Source organism: Drosophila takahashii, chromosome 3R (assembly GCF_030179915.1).
Source record: "Drosophila takahashii strain IR98-3 E-12201 chromosome 3R, DtakHiC1v2, whole genome shotgun sequence".
NCBI lineage: Eukaryota > Metazoa > Arthropoda > Insecta > Diptera > Drosophilidae > Drosophila > Drosophila takahashii.
Genome location: NC_091681.1, coordinates 30,480,173 through 30,493,004, shown reverse-complemented (window position 1 = coordinate 30,493,004; position 12,832 = coordinate 30,480,173). Strand labels below are relative to the sequence as shown.

The 12,832-nt window shown below is 39.4% G+C and overlaps 1 long non-coding RNA gene across 1 annotated transcript; it reads right to left on the bottom strand.

Moving 5' to 3' along the window:
- Positions 1–3,774: 3,774 nt before the first annotated feature.
- LOC138913645 (uncharacterized) lies at positions 3,775–7,647 on the bottom strand. Its single transcript, XR_011419455.1, has 3 exons — positions 7,481–7,647; positions 3,957–4,569; positions 3,775–3,904 (listed from the first exon to the last, which is right to left on the bottom strand). It is a non-coding gene; the product is annotated as an uncharacterized lncRNA (long non-coding RNA).
- Between the last annotated feature and the right edge of the window lie 5,185 nt (positions 7,648–12,832).

Below are 12,832 nucleotides of genomic sequence, written 5' to 3'. Positions count from 1 at the left end.
GTTCCAGTTCCAGTTTCAGTTTCCAGCTTCAGCTGCAGTTATTAATTGGTATTTAAAGTGAAGAATAATGTTAACTCAAACAAAAGGACACACCACAAGCACTTGAATCCTGCAGTTCGCCCAGCGTTTCGGCTCATCCATCACTTTGCATCACCCACAGCGTCTCGAGTACCGTTGGCAGGTAGGGTGTCCCTGTCCCTGCAGAATCTTCGGACAGCTGGATACCCTGCCTCGAATCTCAAGTGCGCACTTGAACGGATAAAGAAGGCAGGAGGCGGTACTGGAACCGCAGGACACTTTCTGCACACTATTGGCAGGTTTATTATACTCACACTCGTACCAAAAAAATAATTGCATGCTGTGAGCTTAGCCCAAAAGCGAAACTCTCAGACTCCGAGGCACCACACCTTGGTACTCCTATGCTCCTAATGCCCAGGTGCCAGAAAGCCAGAATACCAGAAACAAACTCCAGACCTCGTGGCAACTGTCGCTGGTCTGTCCCAACTTTATGGCACTCGCTCACTGCACTCGAAAAAAATATCTCAAGGGCTGTAGATAATTGATTTTGCTAAATAGTAGTTAGTAAGTTAATTACTAAAAAGTAATAATAATTCTATTAAAAATTTAATATATCAGTCATGTTAAAAGATTCTTTATTTATATATATCAGTAATCATCACAAGCAAGTTGCTCAACATCTTAGGAGTTCCTTAAATCTGTATGCGAAAAACTCTAAAAAATCGATTAAAAATTAAAGATTTTTAAAATCGTATTTTGTAAATAGTAATCTAGAATAAGTAATCATATAAAATTTGATTTTTTCCGACTGCATTTTTAAGACACTCACTAGCTGGCAGCTGGGCCCAGCCAAATGGTTGGACACAAGCCCCGGGCCTCGAGCTAGCCGTTAAAACGACTGCCAAAACATTCAATAAATATGTTGGCTCATATAAATTATGGCGGCTAATGAACACGGCGAGTGTGTGTGGAGCAATCCTAGAGAAAACTCAGCTCCGGACACGAACCCAAACCGAAAACCAAACCCAAACCGATGAAACCCAGGCGACACAATAAAGCGCAGTTGCATCTGCCACTAAATGCTGCCGCACGCTTATCAACCAACGCGTATCTCTAAGATTTCTTTGGAAATTTACTATATCAATAGCCGGGGCGAGGAGAGGAACAATGCCGACTCTAGGGTTAAGGTTAAGGTTAACCCACTGCAGCAGTCCCCGCTTTACGATCCCCTTTCCTTCGCCTCTGGCTGATTGAAATTTGTGAGCTACTTGGTTTCGGCTTTATGGCCCGCTAATTAATAAAGCCAGAGTCAGTTGGTAGCAGTAAGTGGGATACAAATGGGCGAGGGTCCTTGATATATGATATGGTCCTTGATATGATAACTCCAAATCGAAGGAGTGAAATAAAATCCTTCTTTTAATGAGGAGTATAAACAAAGGTGTTGTAGGTAGCAGAAAAAACATTTTTACTCACTCTATGTGAAGATTAATCCTACAATCTTTATCTTTTGATAAATAAATTAAATAATAATTTTGGTAATCAATGGAATATAAATATTCTATGAATTCTCCCTATTTACCTTCAAAACAAGTGACCAAAATACCTTTTTAAAAACGTCAAGTAAACAATTGATTTTTCGTCAATAGCCAGGGGTTAAAAAATACGAAATAATATTCTCCCACAGCTAATTCATGTGCGATTATAACCACTGGGAAATCGGATTTGTTTTGGCTTTCAGCAAGAGGACGAATCGACCAAAAAATATCTTTTAATTACGCTCTTCTCTCATTTCCGAACAATACAAAGTAGAACTCAGGCAGCTGGCAAATAGAGAAGGGAGAATTTGAGGGGATCAATCAAAAAGTGCAACTTGTATGGCCCATAAGCGCATAATGCCGTTGCACTTTGACTTTCAAATTGGCTGATCTTTTCCCGAACAAAGGCCCAAATCCGGCTAATCCTCTTGTAGGAAAACGCTGCCTTTTTGACACCCATCAAACGCCTGAAAGAGCTCAAGTGTTCGAGTGTGTATCTTTTGCATATAGGCCTCTTCTCTTCCTTTTTTTTGAAATTCTGGCGAAACGAAACAATCAAACAATTGGCCTGTCAGCAGAGATTGGATGTCAAGGGAGCAGCGCTTAGGGGGAATCGCACTTCATAGTCGGATCTACAACCATTGTCCCCGACGAGTTCATTATTAAATCATTTTTGGGCATCTTTTGCCTGTTCCTTGACACGTGAGCTGACCACACACACGTTCGGATTGGATAGTTTGGCCAAAAAGATACGGATACATTTGCCAGCTGGACATGACTCGTCTGAAGTCGATTTCATATGCAGATTGCAGCGACGACAGCTGACGACTTTGTTTGCCAATTATGGCGATTTCAGTTTTATTTCCCCGTTGCCAATCGATTAATGACAGATGCCCAGATACTCGGCTCGAAAATCCCAACATAATTGGCTTGTAGCTCGTCATAAAGCCAAAAATAATGAGGGTGCAGATTGGACTCCCGCACAAAGTGTATGTATCGAGAGGGATTTTTCACAGTTTCCAGGCGAAACAGATAGCAGATAAACAAAGATAAACATCTCGGTAATGAGAAGAGATCCAAAAGTATCTCCCGAACATATGCTTTAATTGCCGATTGTTGGCCAGGACTTTTATGCGGGTCGTCCGATGGCTGGAATTTAAAAGTGCCAACAAGCAATTGACACAATGGGTCCAAAACGCCGCCGAATTGTGCAACACATTTTAAAGGGAATAAATTCTCGACAGTTGTTGGACAAACGCAAGGGCAAACGCCCCTTCGATTTTTGCACTTTCTGGGGAGTGACCAAAACAATTTCCAAATTAAAAACCACTAAAGATGCCGTTGACACGCTTCATATATCACCACCGACCGGACTCCAGCACCTTTTTGATTTCCGGGAAAAACAGAGAAACAGAAAAGCAGAAAAACCGAAAATCGAACGGCAATGGCCCGAAGGCGTTAAGGCCAAAACACACTTGGCACTCCGCTGGCAATTAGATGCGCTTCACTTGAACCTATTTAAAATACAATCGAAACACGGCCGCCTCACAAAAGAGGTGTAAAATTGTGTCTGTTTCTTCTGGCCCGTTTTTGTTTTGTATTTCGCAACGGCCAACAATGCCCGGCCACTGATAGGAACAATGGCCGAAAGTCCGGGCCAAGATGCCAGACAATGCGGCTGATTTTGCTGCTTTTGCCGCTGCAGCAAAAGGTGCAGCAAAAACAATGAGCCGACATTGTCTACCAAGGCAATTGCAGATCACTTCGGACCCAGCCCAAAACCAAAGCCAATATATAGGGAAAATATTTCAGACATTGGCCAGCAATTAGGCGTTTCTATATATTTTTGGCAAGGCAAAACGATATTTTACAAGCAAGTCATATAAGAAATCATTTACTTTAATTTTAAAAAATAGTTAAATTAGTTTTAAAAAAGATTTTTATTATTTTCCATATTTAAACTCATATACTGAAAAAATCAAATCTTTTGTTTACTCTTTGTACCACTCCATCTCCCTACACCTTATCATTTCCTAGTTTCTTCGTGAGTTCAACAAACCCCTCAAATCAGGCACTCGACTAATTTAATAAGCTATGAAAATTATCAACTGTTTTCCATTAGGCCCGCGGGACCCACTATTCACTATCAGACCAAATTAAAACATAGCGCTTGTAATTGAGCATAAAAAAGGATAACATCGCTGACAGCAATTCCAGTCTTATCGCCACAAACTCGTGAGTCTTGGGTCCAAACATCCCCTTCTTCAGATGTAATTGAGGCTGTCGTCTCTTCATCTAATCGGCAGGCATAACGCTTGACTAGCCCCAAATGCTTATCTCCGCCCGATTCACTGGCACAAAAGACGTGTAATTATGTGGCAGGGAGATAACCCTAACCCTTACCGAAAAATAAGCAACTCCTAAATGGGGAAAACTCTGTCTGCCAGCTAAGAGAAGATTTATAGACTTGGTCTCTGACAATTAGCGCTGATAACTTTCGATTTCAGTGGGATTCGATTTGGTTCGAGTTTCGGGTTCCCAAAATTGAAATTGCCTGTCTAATTTCCTGAGTTATGGCGCCAAGTTCAGAGCGGCACTGTAATTATTGAATATGAGAAAAATTACTCAAGCATCCGAAAATATGAGACTTAATATATGTATGTATGGACGATTTTTCTTGTAAGAAGCAGCTGGACATGAGAGGGGCGTAGCCACACCCTTGGCCAAACATTAAACGGTAGTTAGTCCGATTAGAGAAAGGTTCTCGAGTGGTAAATATTGTGCCTCCCAGACGACTTTCTCCGCGAAGCGTGCTCTCGTCGGCACAAAACCATAATAACTGGCGCCAGAGGTGGACACTTGTCGCACATTCCGCCACGGTCGCTTTCTTTGTGGATCGCATTTCACTCGAAGGATGGGGCAAAATACAGGGCCTCGAGGGGAGTTATCCTTCCAAGGTACGGCTCATTAATATCTCTCATATTTTTCACGCCAACTGAAAGAGTTTCGGCGGTGTCTAATGAGTAAAAGGTTTGGGTTAACAATTTATTAAAGAAATTGCTCCGTTCGACAGAAAGATACTCAAATATAAATTGTATTTAAATACATAAAATATATAAATTAAATAAATCCATTTTCCAAACTCAGTTTATTAGACCTATAAGAATCAATACTATTCCCCTAGCATTAAAAATGCAATTTAAAAAGGAGATTTATTTTCCATCCTTCCCTGAATTGAAAACAGCTCTCGCTCTTTTTGTGTTCATCAATCTTTAATCAACTATTTCCCATCGTGACATTTTCTGCTGGGAAACAGAGGCAATTTAATTAAACTACTGACACACAAGGCATGAAATGCCTATGAAATGCAATTTTCATCAAATTTATTGTTATTGTGAGAGTGCCGGCTAAATGGCTGGGAAGGTCCGGCATGCAAATGACATTTCGGCAATTGCATTAATGGCGGCGATTGTCTCGGCAGGGGAATCACATAACGCATAATCACACTCGACTCGACTGGGCACATTCATGCTGGTCAATTGCCAGAGTGACACTATTAACATCCAGTCAGGCGGGCAGCTCCGATTGAGGGTATTATTATTGTTATCCTTTCAACGCAAAATGGCCGCCTGACATGGCCATAGTTTCGGCATTCAAATTTCGCCATCGCCATTGTTTGCGGCTAACTGTGCGTGCCGAACATCCAGGAACACCCAAAATATCCCAGCGGGCAGCTGACGACGGGCGATTAAAATCTCAGTCGGAACTCGGACCCCGCATGGGAAGAAACTACTATATGCTGAATTTATGTATATTCAACCATGTTGCGATATTGCAGTTTAATAATGTATGCCTTTAATTAGGAGGGGGAAGGAAGTTAAATTGGTCTACAGCTGTTGATATCTAGAAGTCCCTAAATAAAATTGAGTAAAAATGTGTAGGTTATTAACTATATATAAATACAATCACAATTCTTTGATATTTTTATGTTTTAATAAGTGTGATTTAAGTTTGAATTAAATTTCTCGGAATTTTTTGCTAAACGTTTCCTTTATATATAAATAATCTAGATATTTTTTGCAAAAATTAAGCCCTAATTTACGCATCTTAAATGACTGAAGCCGCATTTGTCTGCGTTGAAAGGAAACATTTTCCTAGTTTTTCAGCTGTTTCCGCTTGAAGAGCATAGTAAATTGTAAATTATTATAAATGTTTATTAATTGTTTGAAAATAATTGATAATTATGGAGCGATGGTGGCTCAGCTTGAGCCTGAACCTGATCCAATTACGAGGCGCGGAAATTCCCACACGAGGGCGGAAATACGAGATCGGATCGGTTGAGATCAGATCAGACTGATTGCCGCTGCTAGGGATCGTTAGTGGCAGACAAGTTGGGCGCAACCGCAACAACACAATTCCCGTGAAAATGCGGCGAACACACGCGGCGTTTCTTGAGCCCAGGATACTGGATCTGAATATAATGGGATATATGTATGCTATAGGATGAGTTGGGAATTGGAGGCGTCAGCGCCGGCGGCGTTACAGATGCCGCAAGTAGCTGTCACTTCCAACACATGTTTTGACCGCGTCAATAAATCATCGCATGTCGGGCGTGTCAGCAGAAGCTATAGCTTCCAGAACTGACACTTCGGGAATATCCCATGATCACTCGGAATATTAACAGTTAATCACCCTAGTTATTAAAAATTTAATTATTATAAATTTTAAGTTAAGTAAATCTATTGGTAATTCCCAATGATTATTCACTACTGATTATCTCATTTCAATGGCCCAATTATTTGAAAAAATAAATTCAATATTTAATTTCGCGGAATAATACATTTATGAGCTTATCAATAGGTCAATGCAATGAAAATTTCAGGTCATATTTGTCAGCATTTCCAATTAAAATCTTTAGATTCGCATTAATATTTGTATTTAAAACGAATTTCTTACTTCATGGAAATATAACGAAAAACCCACAAAAGCACATTAAATTCATTGACTTCGTACTAATTTTAATATTCATGGAAAAACACAAAAACAGCTAAAAATATAAAATAATAATAAAAATATTCAATTAAAAATACTGAATAGTCAAAATACTGAAATTATAAGTAATAATTTATAACCCGTACCCCATTTCCTTTTTCTTATCGTTATCCTTCGAATTGTTTTCCCACAAATAATGGGCGAAATTCAATTAACTACAAGTTTTCAATTGCTCCATTGTCTTCCTATTCATTAACCATAATTCTCGCTTTCCTTGGAGGCTCGACCAGCATTCTGGTTTATCTCAGCTAGACAATCTCCAAGATGCGACAGATGAGATGGGAAATGGCGAAAAGATGCAAAGTCAAGCTGGCTACTTGCCCTCAGTTCAAGTACTCAAATAAATTTCAATGTTAATTTAAATGGAATTCATTACCCGTCCGAGGAGTCCATTATAAATCACATAGAAATTTTCGTAAATTCATCGCCACTTTAGTTAACCCCTAATGACTTTTATGTTGGAATTGTTTTGGGCAATCAAGTCGAGCCAACCCAGATCCTCGGACCAACCCCCGAGTGTTAAATTAGCTTCGGCTAGGGGAGGATTTTTCGGCAGGGATCCGGCAAAAGGTGCAAAATGCACAAATGAGTATAAATATTTTCACAATTAACGAGAAATTAAAGGCGACAAAGATGCATGGCAGCGGTAAAAAGCGGCAGCCGCAGTGTGATATCCACATCTGCACTTAAAGAAATAATGTGTAAAATAAAAAATAATATGGTTTATTATAAAAGAAAATTTTAACTCTTTTTTTGTTTGTAATTTAATTAAAGTTGCCTTCTTTCTGTGTAAAATTTTTACATTAAAAACAAGAAAGGAAGCTACCTTCGGCCAGCCGAAGCTTATATACCCTTGCAGATAAAGTAATACTCACTCGGTGCAGTTCCAGGGATTCCAGATTCAGTGTTCCTATTTTTGAATTTTGTTTTTAAGTAGTCAAGAATTAAAACGCCTACTTCCTACAAATTAACAAGAATTTTCTTATATATGTTTGAATATTCCTATGGGAGCCTTAAGATATAGTGGTCCGATCCGGCTCGCTCCGACATATGTACTACCTGCAATAGAAAGAAGACTTTCGGGAAAGTTTCATCGCGATAGCTTTAAAACTGAGAGACTAGTTCGCATAGAAACGGACAGACGGACAGACGGACAGACGGACAGACGGACAGACGGACATGGCTAGATAGACTCGGCTATTGGTGCTGATCAAGAATATATATACTTTATGTGGTCGGAAACGTCTCCTTCACTGCGTTGCAAACATCTGACTGAAATTATAATACCCTCTACAAGGGTATAACAAACAAATATTTTTGAATATTCAATAATATTCACTAATCAATTTCGAGAAGTTGAATTTGTGCTAGAATCAAGAAAAGTAAATGATTCCGAGAAATAAGTTTAATTTAGAGTCAATAAGTTGAATCGCAGTTTTCACTTAAATCCATTTTAGATTCAAGAAAAAACTTACAAACCATCTAGATATTTAAAATATTTTACCTAATTTTGTCCAGTGCAGGTTTAGTTTGATCCTGCGGCTATCCTGATCCTGATTCGAAGTCGGAGTCACCCAAAGAGACAGCAGACAAACAAATAACAACCCCAGGAGCAGCAGATGAGCAGGCACTCGAGCACTCGAGCCAGACAAAAGGGCAGAACACGAATTTAATAGACTCCGATGCCCGATGCTCGATGCTCCGATGCCCCGACTCCGATCCAATGATGATGATGTCCTTCTGCCATTTAATGCGTACAAAACGTCTAATAAATTAACTTCACTTCTGTCCGTATCTGTGTGTTTGGGCTTTGTGTAAGTGGCCTGAAAGAAAAATCGTTTTCAAATGAATTTCAATGCAACGAAGCGTAAAACATTTTACGCCGCGCATCGCATCGTTTTAGGGGAATCACTTTCAGAGGGTTAACAAGGAGCCATATAAATGTATAGAAAAGGACATGCGGCGGCTGCAGGCACTCGAGATTTGGATATGCTATTAGACAGTTTATTAATGAATCCTTTCAATTGTTAGCGCGTGATTTCACTTTCACATGGCACCGTACCCCGAGCCATTCGAGGACAATTAGACGAGGGACTCTACAAAAAAGACTGTATATTTCAGTTTATGAAATGGGACTTAATGACCCAGAAAGCATGGACCTGAACTGCTTGTAAATATGATTGAACAAACAGTTGGCATCGAATGACACAAAGGATAACGCACATGAAAGCTACTATGCCGCTACCGAACATCCTTTTCGATTCGGTGTCAGATATTTTCCTGGAGTTTTGACGCCTCGTTTTTTAAGAGGAAACCCAATGATTTTGTTGTGATTTATGCACGCGGCGGGAGATCCTTAAAGTGGATCGGAGTGTTAGGATAGAACTCCTCATGAATATGATCGAATGACACTTACCGGAAAAAGGAGCCAAACAGCAAGGTGCTGTCACTTTAAAATGTTTTTAGTTTAGTTTTGCGTATCTTAAGTACTCGGTAATAAGTTCAATTTAAAGAAAATAGATCGATTTTTCAAAATAAAAAAAAAACATTTAAACTATTTATATTCTAATTCCTGCTTAATATTAAAATTTTATTTGTTGATGTTTCTTTCCACACAGCTTAGGTATTGTAACAATTGTAATATTAAAAGTATATTACAACACATAAAAGTATGCTATAAGAAAATAAGTTATGAAGGACATAAATCAAATTGCTTTTACATTTTTCCTCTTCAGCCTCCGATTGAAACACCGAGTACAAACCTTTTCTGAATCCTTACATCTGCCTTTTGAATATCTTCCATTTTCTTTATAATTCCAAGGCAGTTACCATTACAAATTAATATTATGACCCGTTCAGAATCAATTGTCAACCTTTTATTTTTTAACAATTCGAGCACAAGTATACGAGTGAAAATGAGAACGTTGTCATTATGAATTGATTCTAAAGTGCCGATGAATGGCAGGATTTTCATTATGATCGACCCATTGAACAAATTTGCTCTCTCTTCCCACCATTATTCCTTATCCATATATATCTGCTGCTCTTTCTTTCAGTGCTTTGTGCACTTTTTTTCCCTTTTCAGCTAATACGATTATAAATATACGATTATTAACACACGATTGCCTGCTGACATAATTAAGACACAAGAGGATGCCTGAGCAAATAATCGAATGGATGGTGGAGTGGTTATGGAAACAGATGAGGGGTATATACCGTGTACAAACGTACGTACATATAGGGGAAAACAATGGCGATTGGATGTCACACGTTCTACATAACTGACTGACATTGGCTGATGCCCCGATATAACTGACATGTGCTGGATGCATCTCCCGCCATCCTTAATGGCCTGCTAATAGACGTACAGTATTTGAAATTAAAAGTAAACCGCAAACAGGCCGGAGATAAATGGCCAACAATGGGTGAAGCCAGTTCCCCCCGGGAAAAACCACATCGGCAGAGGGTGATTAATGAGGAAGTCAGGCGGATTAAGTAAATAACTTCGATGTTATGCGGTGTTGAACCAACCCCTTGAAAAGTGTGTGAAAGTGCCAGGAGTTTCAGGGTTCACAATTAATTGCAAGGTATTTATAAAATTTAGACTTCGATAAGTTATTTCCCCTGCATAAATTCCTTTTTAAATAATTTTATTTTTAAATTCGATCAATCTGTGTTTTAATTTCCTGGTCAAATCGGTTCCACTGTAATCCCTGTGTGACCCATCCTCCTTCATCAGTTCCCCCTGTGTCCAATCAATATTCTTCACCTTATACAAAGTTTCCTGTTCATTCACATAATTAGCTTAAGCTCGTGTCCGAAGTCAAAGCCACACCTTCAAGGTGAGCTTGGCCAGGCTCGTTTAGCGCAATTAGCCACAATCGAGTTGATATGTCAAATTAATAAAATATTAAACTGAAGGTGGCCCCTGCTGCTCATCGAGGTTAAGCGAGGAGCGCATAAATTTCGCAATTCGAGGCGTTGATTTGTTGAGCGTGGATTTTTAAAAATATTTTTCAAAGGAGCATCTCCGGAGGACTGTCAAAAAGCCGTAATTTCTGTTTAACTTTGCGCGGCCAGCCTTCGATAAATTATCGCAATTTGCGTTGCATTTTGCTGAAGTTGAGGCACTAGCAGTTGCTAAATTAACAGAAGCCGAATGCAACTAATTTGCGACAAAACGCCCTCAGGTAGTGGCAGTGGGCCAATAAATCACGTCAACCTAAACTGGAAGCCAGCAGCCGGCGGAAGGCAGAAGGCCAGAAGACCTGAAAAGCCGAGGAAACCAGCTTGGCATCATTTGGCACTCGAATTTGTTGTCGTCGTCTGCATGCGCGCCAAATAAATTGCCCTTGCCAGCGGTTCTGGTCCAGCCTTTGGGCCTTTGGCTCTCGGCTTTTGGCCGGGTTTTTAGCCGGGCTTTTGGCTCAGACTCCCTCCCACCAGTTCCCTGAGTCCCTGTCCACCCCGGCCCATTGCGAGGCGCAAACGCGGCCGGCAATTGTGCAGGATCACCATGAAATGGGATTAAATCGGACAAAAATGTTCGTTAGCGTCAATGAAAAGGCCAAAAAGAAGGCATGAATGGAAGCTGCGACTTGTGGCAGGCTGCAGTTCCAATTCGAAGGACCACACTTTAAGAAATAAACTAAAGAGTATCCTGAAGAAATAAACAAGTTCAAAAAATGTGGAATTTACTTTACTGAGAGCCAATATAAAACTTTTGTTTATATAGATGGAGACTTTTTTCTTTTTACAGACTTTAAAATTAATTTCTTTATCCACTAAACTATGAGCCCCTCATTTCTCTGTGTGCATTATCTGGGCTGGCTGGGCCAACAACAAATTAACACCTTGGCTTTTGTGTTGCCACTTTGGGTACAAACAATAAATAAATATCACTGCACGTTCGCTCCCCGCAGAAGTTGGCCTGTCAGAAGGAGTTTCGCCGCAGCTCGAACAAGGCCAGTTCCTGTGCATTGAGATTGGCAAATTTATCGTCTTTTAATTAAAGTGCAGGCGACCCGATTCTACGTCAGTCGGTCAGAAAGAGAGCGCACTAATTGCCACTTCCCGTCTCTTTTCCTCGTCCTATTAGGAGCGATGATCGCCACGTGATCTGCATATATATATGGGCTATGGTCAGCTGCATTTGTGCATCTTCCACCGATCTTAGATCTTAACCACGGACCAAAAGGTGGCGAAAGGGTACACTACATAACAAAATTTCTCTGAAAATAAATAACGTGTTTTTTTTAATAAAGGTCATTTGTAAATTTTGATAGTTGTTGGTAAAAATAGGATATTTAATTGTGATATTTTGCTGTAAGTTAGTTAAAAGAGGTCCAAAACTGAAAGCACGTACTGCTGCGAACAGCTAAGAAACTAATAAATTGATCTGTCACTTTCCATCTGACTTTAAAATTTTTAAACTTTGACCAATTTAAAAAAATTTTTTTTAATTTTTTGGAAAAAAATTTAATAATTAAAAAAAAATTTTGAAATTTATTCATTCTATATTTGGACTATTATTTCCATTGTTTCCGCCAAATCACCAAATATGTTGGTTGGAAAACTGTATCTGGATTTTTAGTAAAAATAGGAACTGTGATCTGCTTTTTTCTTTTTGGTATTTGATCAATAATTGTCAAAAATTATAATCAAATGCTTTAAGTAGCTAACAACATAATAAATTAGTCCCCACCAATTTCTGTTGTATTTTCTCTGTAAACCAGTGTAATTGAGTAGTGTATCTGGCCTGTTGGCCCTGAGATTTGTACACATCTCAGAACTGATAACTAACTGGGCTGTCCGTTCGCCTCAGGCAGCCTCCACTCAGCACTCGGCATCAAAATTGAGTAATTTAACTACTCAATTCACGATAAATATCCTACTGGGCAGCCCAGTGCAGTGGATCACCGATCAGCGATCAGCGGGGGTGTCGCAGCCTCCTTTTCCAACCCAAACCCCTTCGTCCGGCCCTTTTCTGGGGTATCTGAGGCATCGTTGTTAGCTGCATTGGAGGTGTTTTTGAAATTGCCGATCATTAAATGGGGACGTGCGCTGCGACGGCGAGGGTTGATTATAAAGTATTTCAAGTGATTTTAGAGAGACTTTGATATTTTTTTTATTAAAGAAAACTAATAATAATATTAAAAATAATTAATAAATAAATAAACATTGGAAATTTTATATAATAAAAGTATCTATAGCTAGCTGTATCTAAA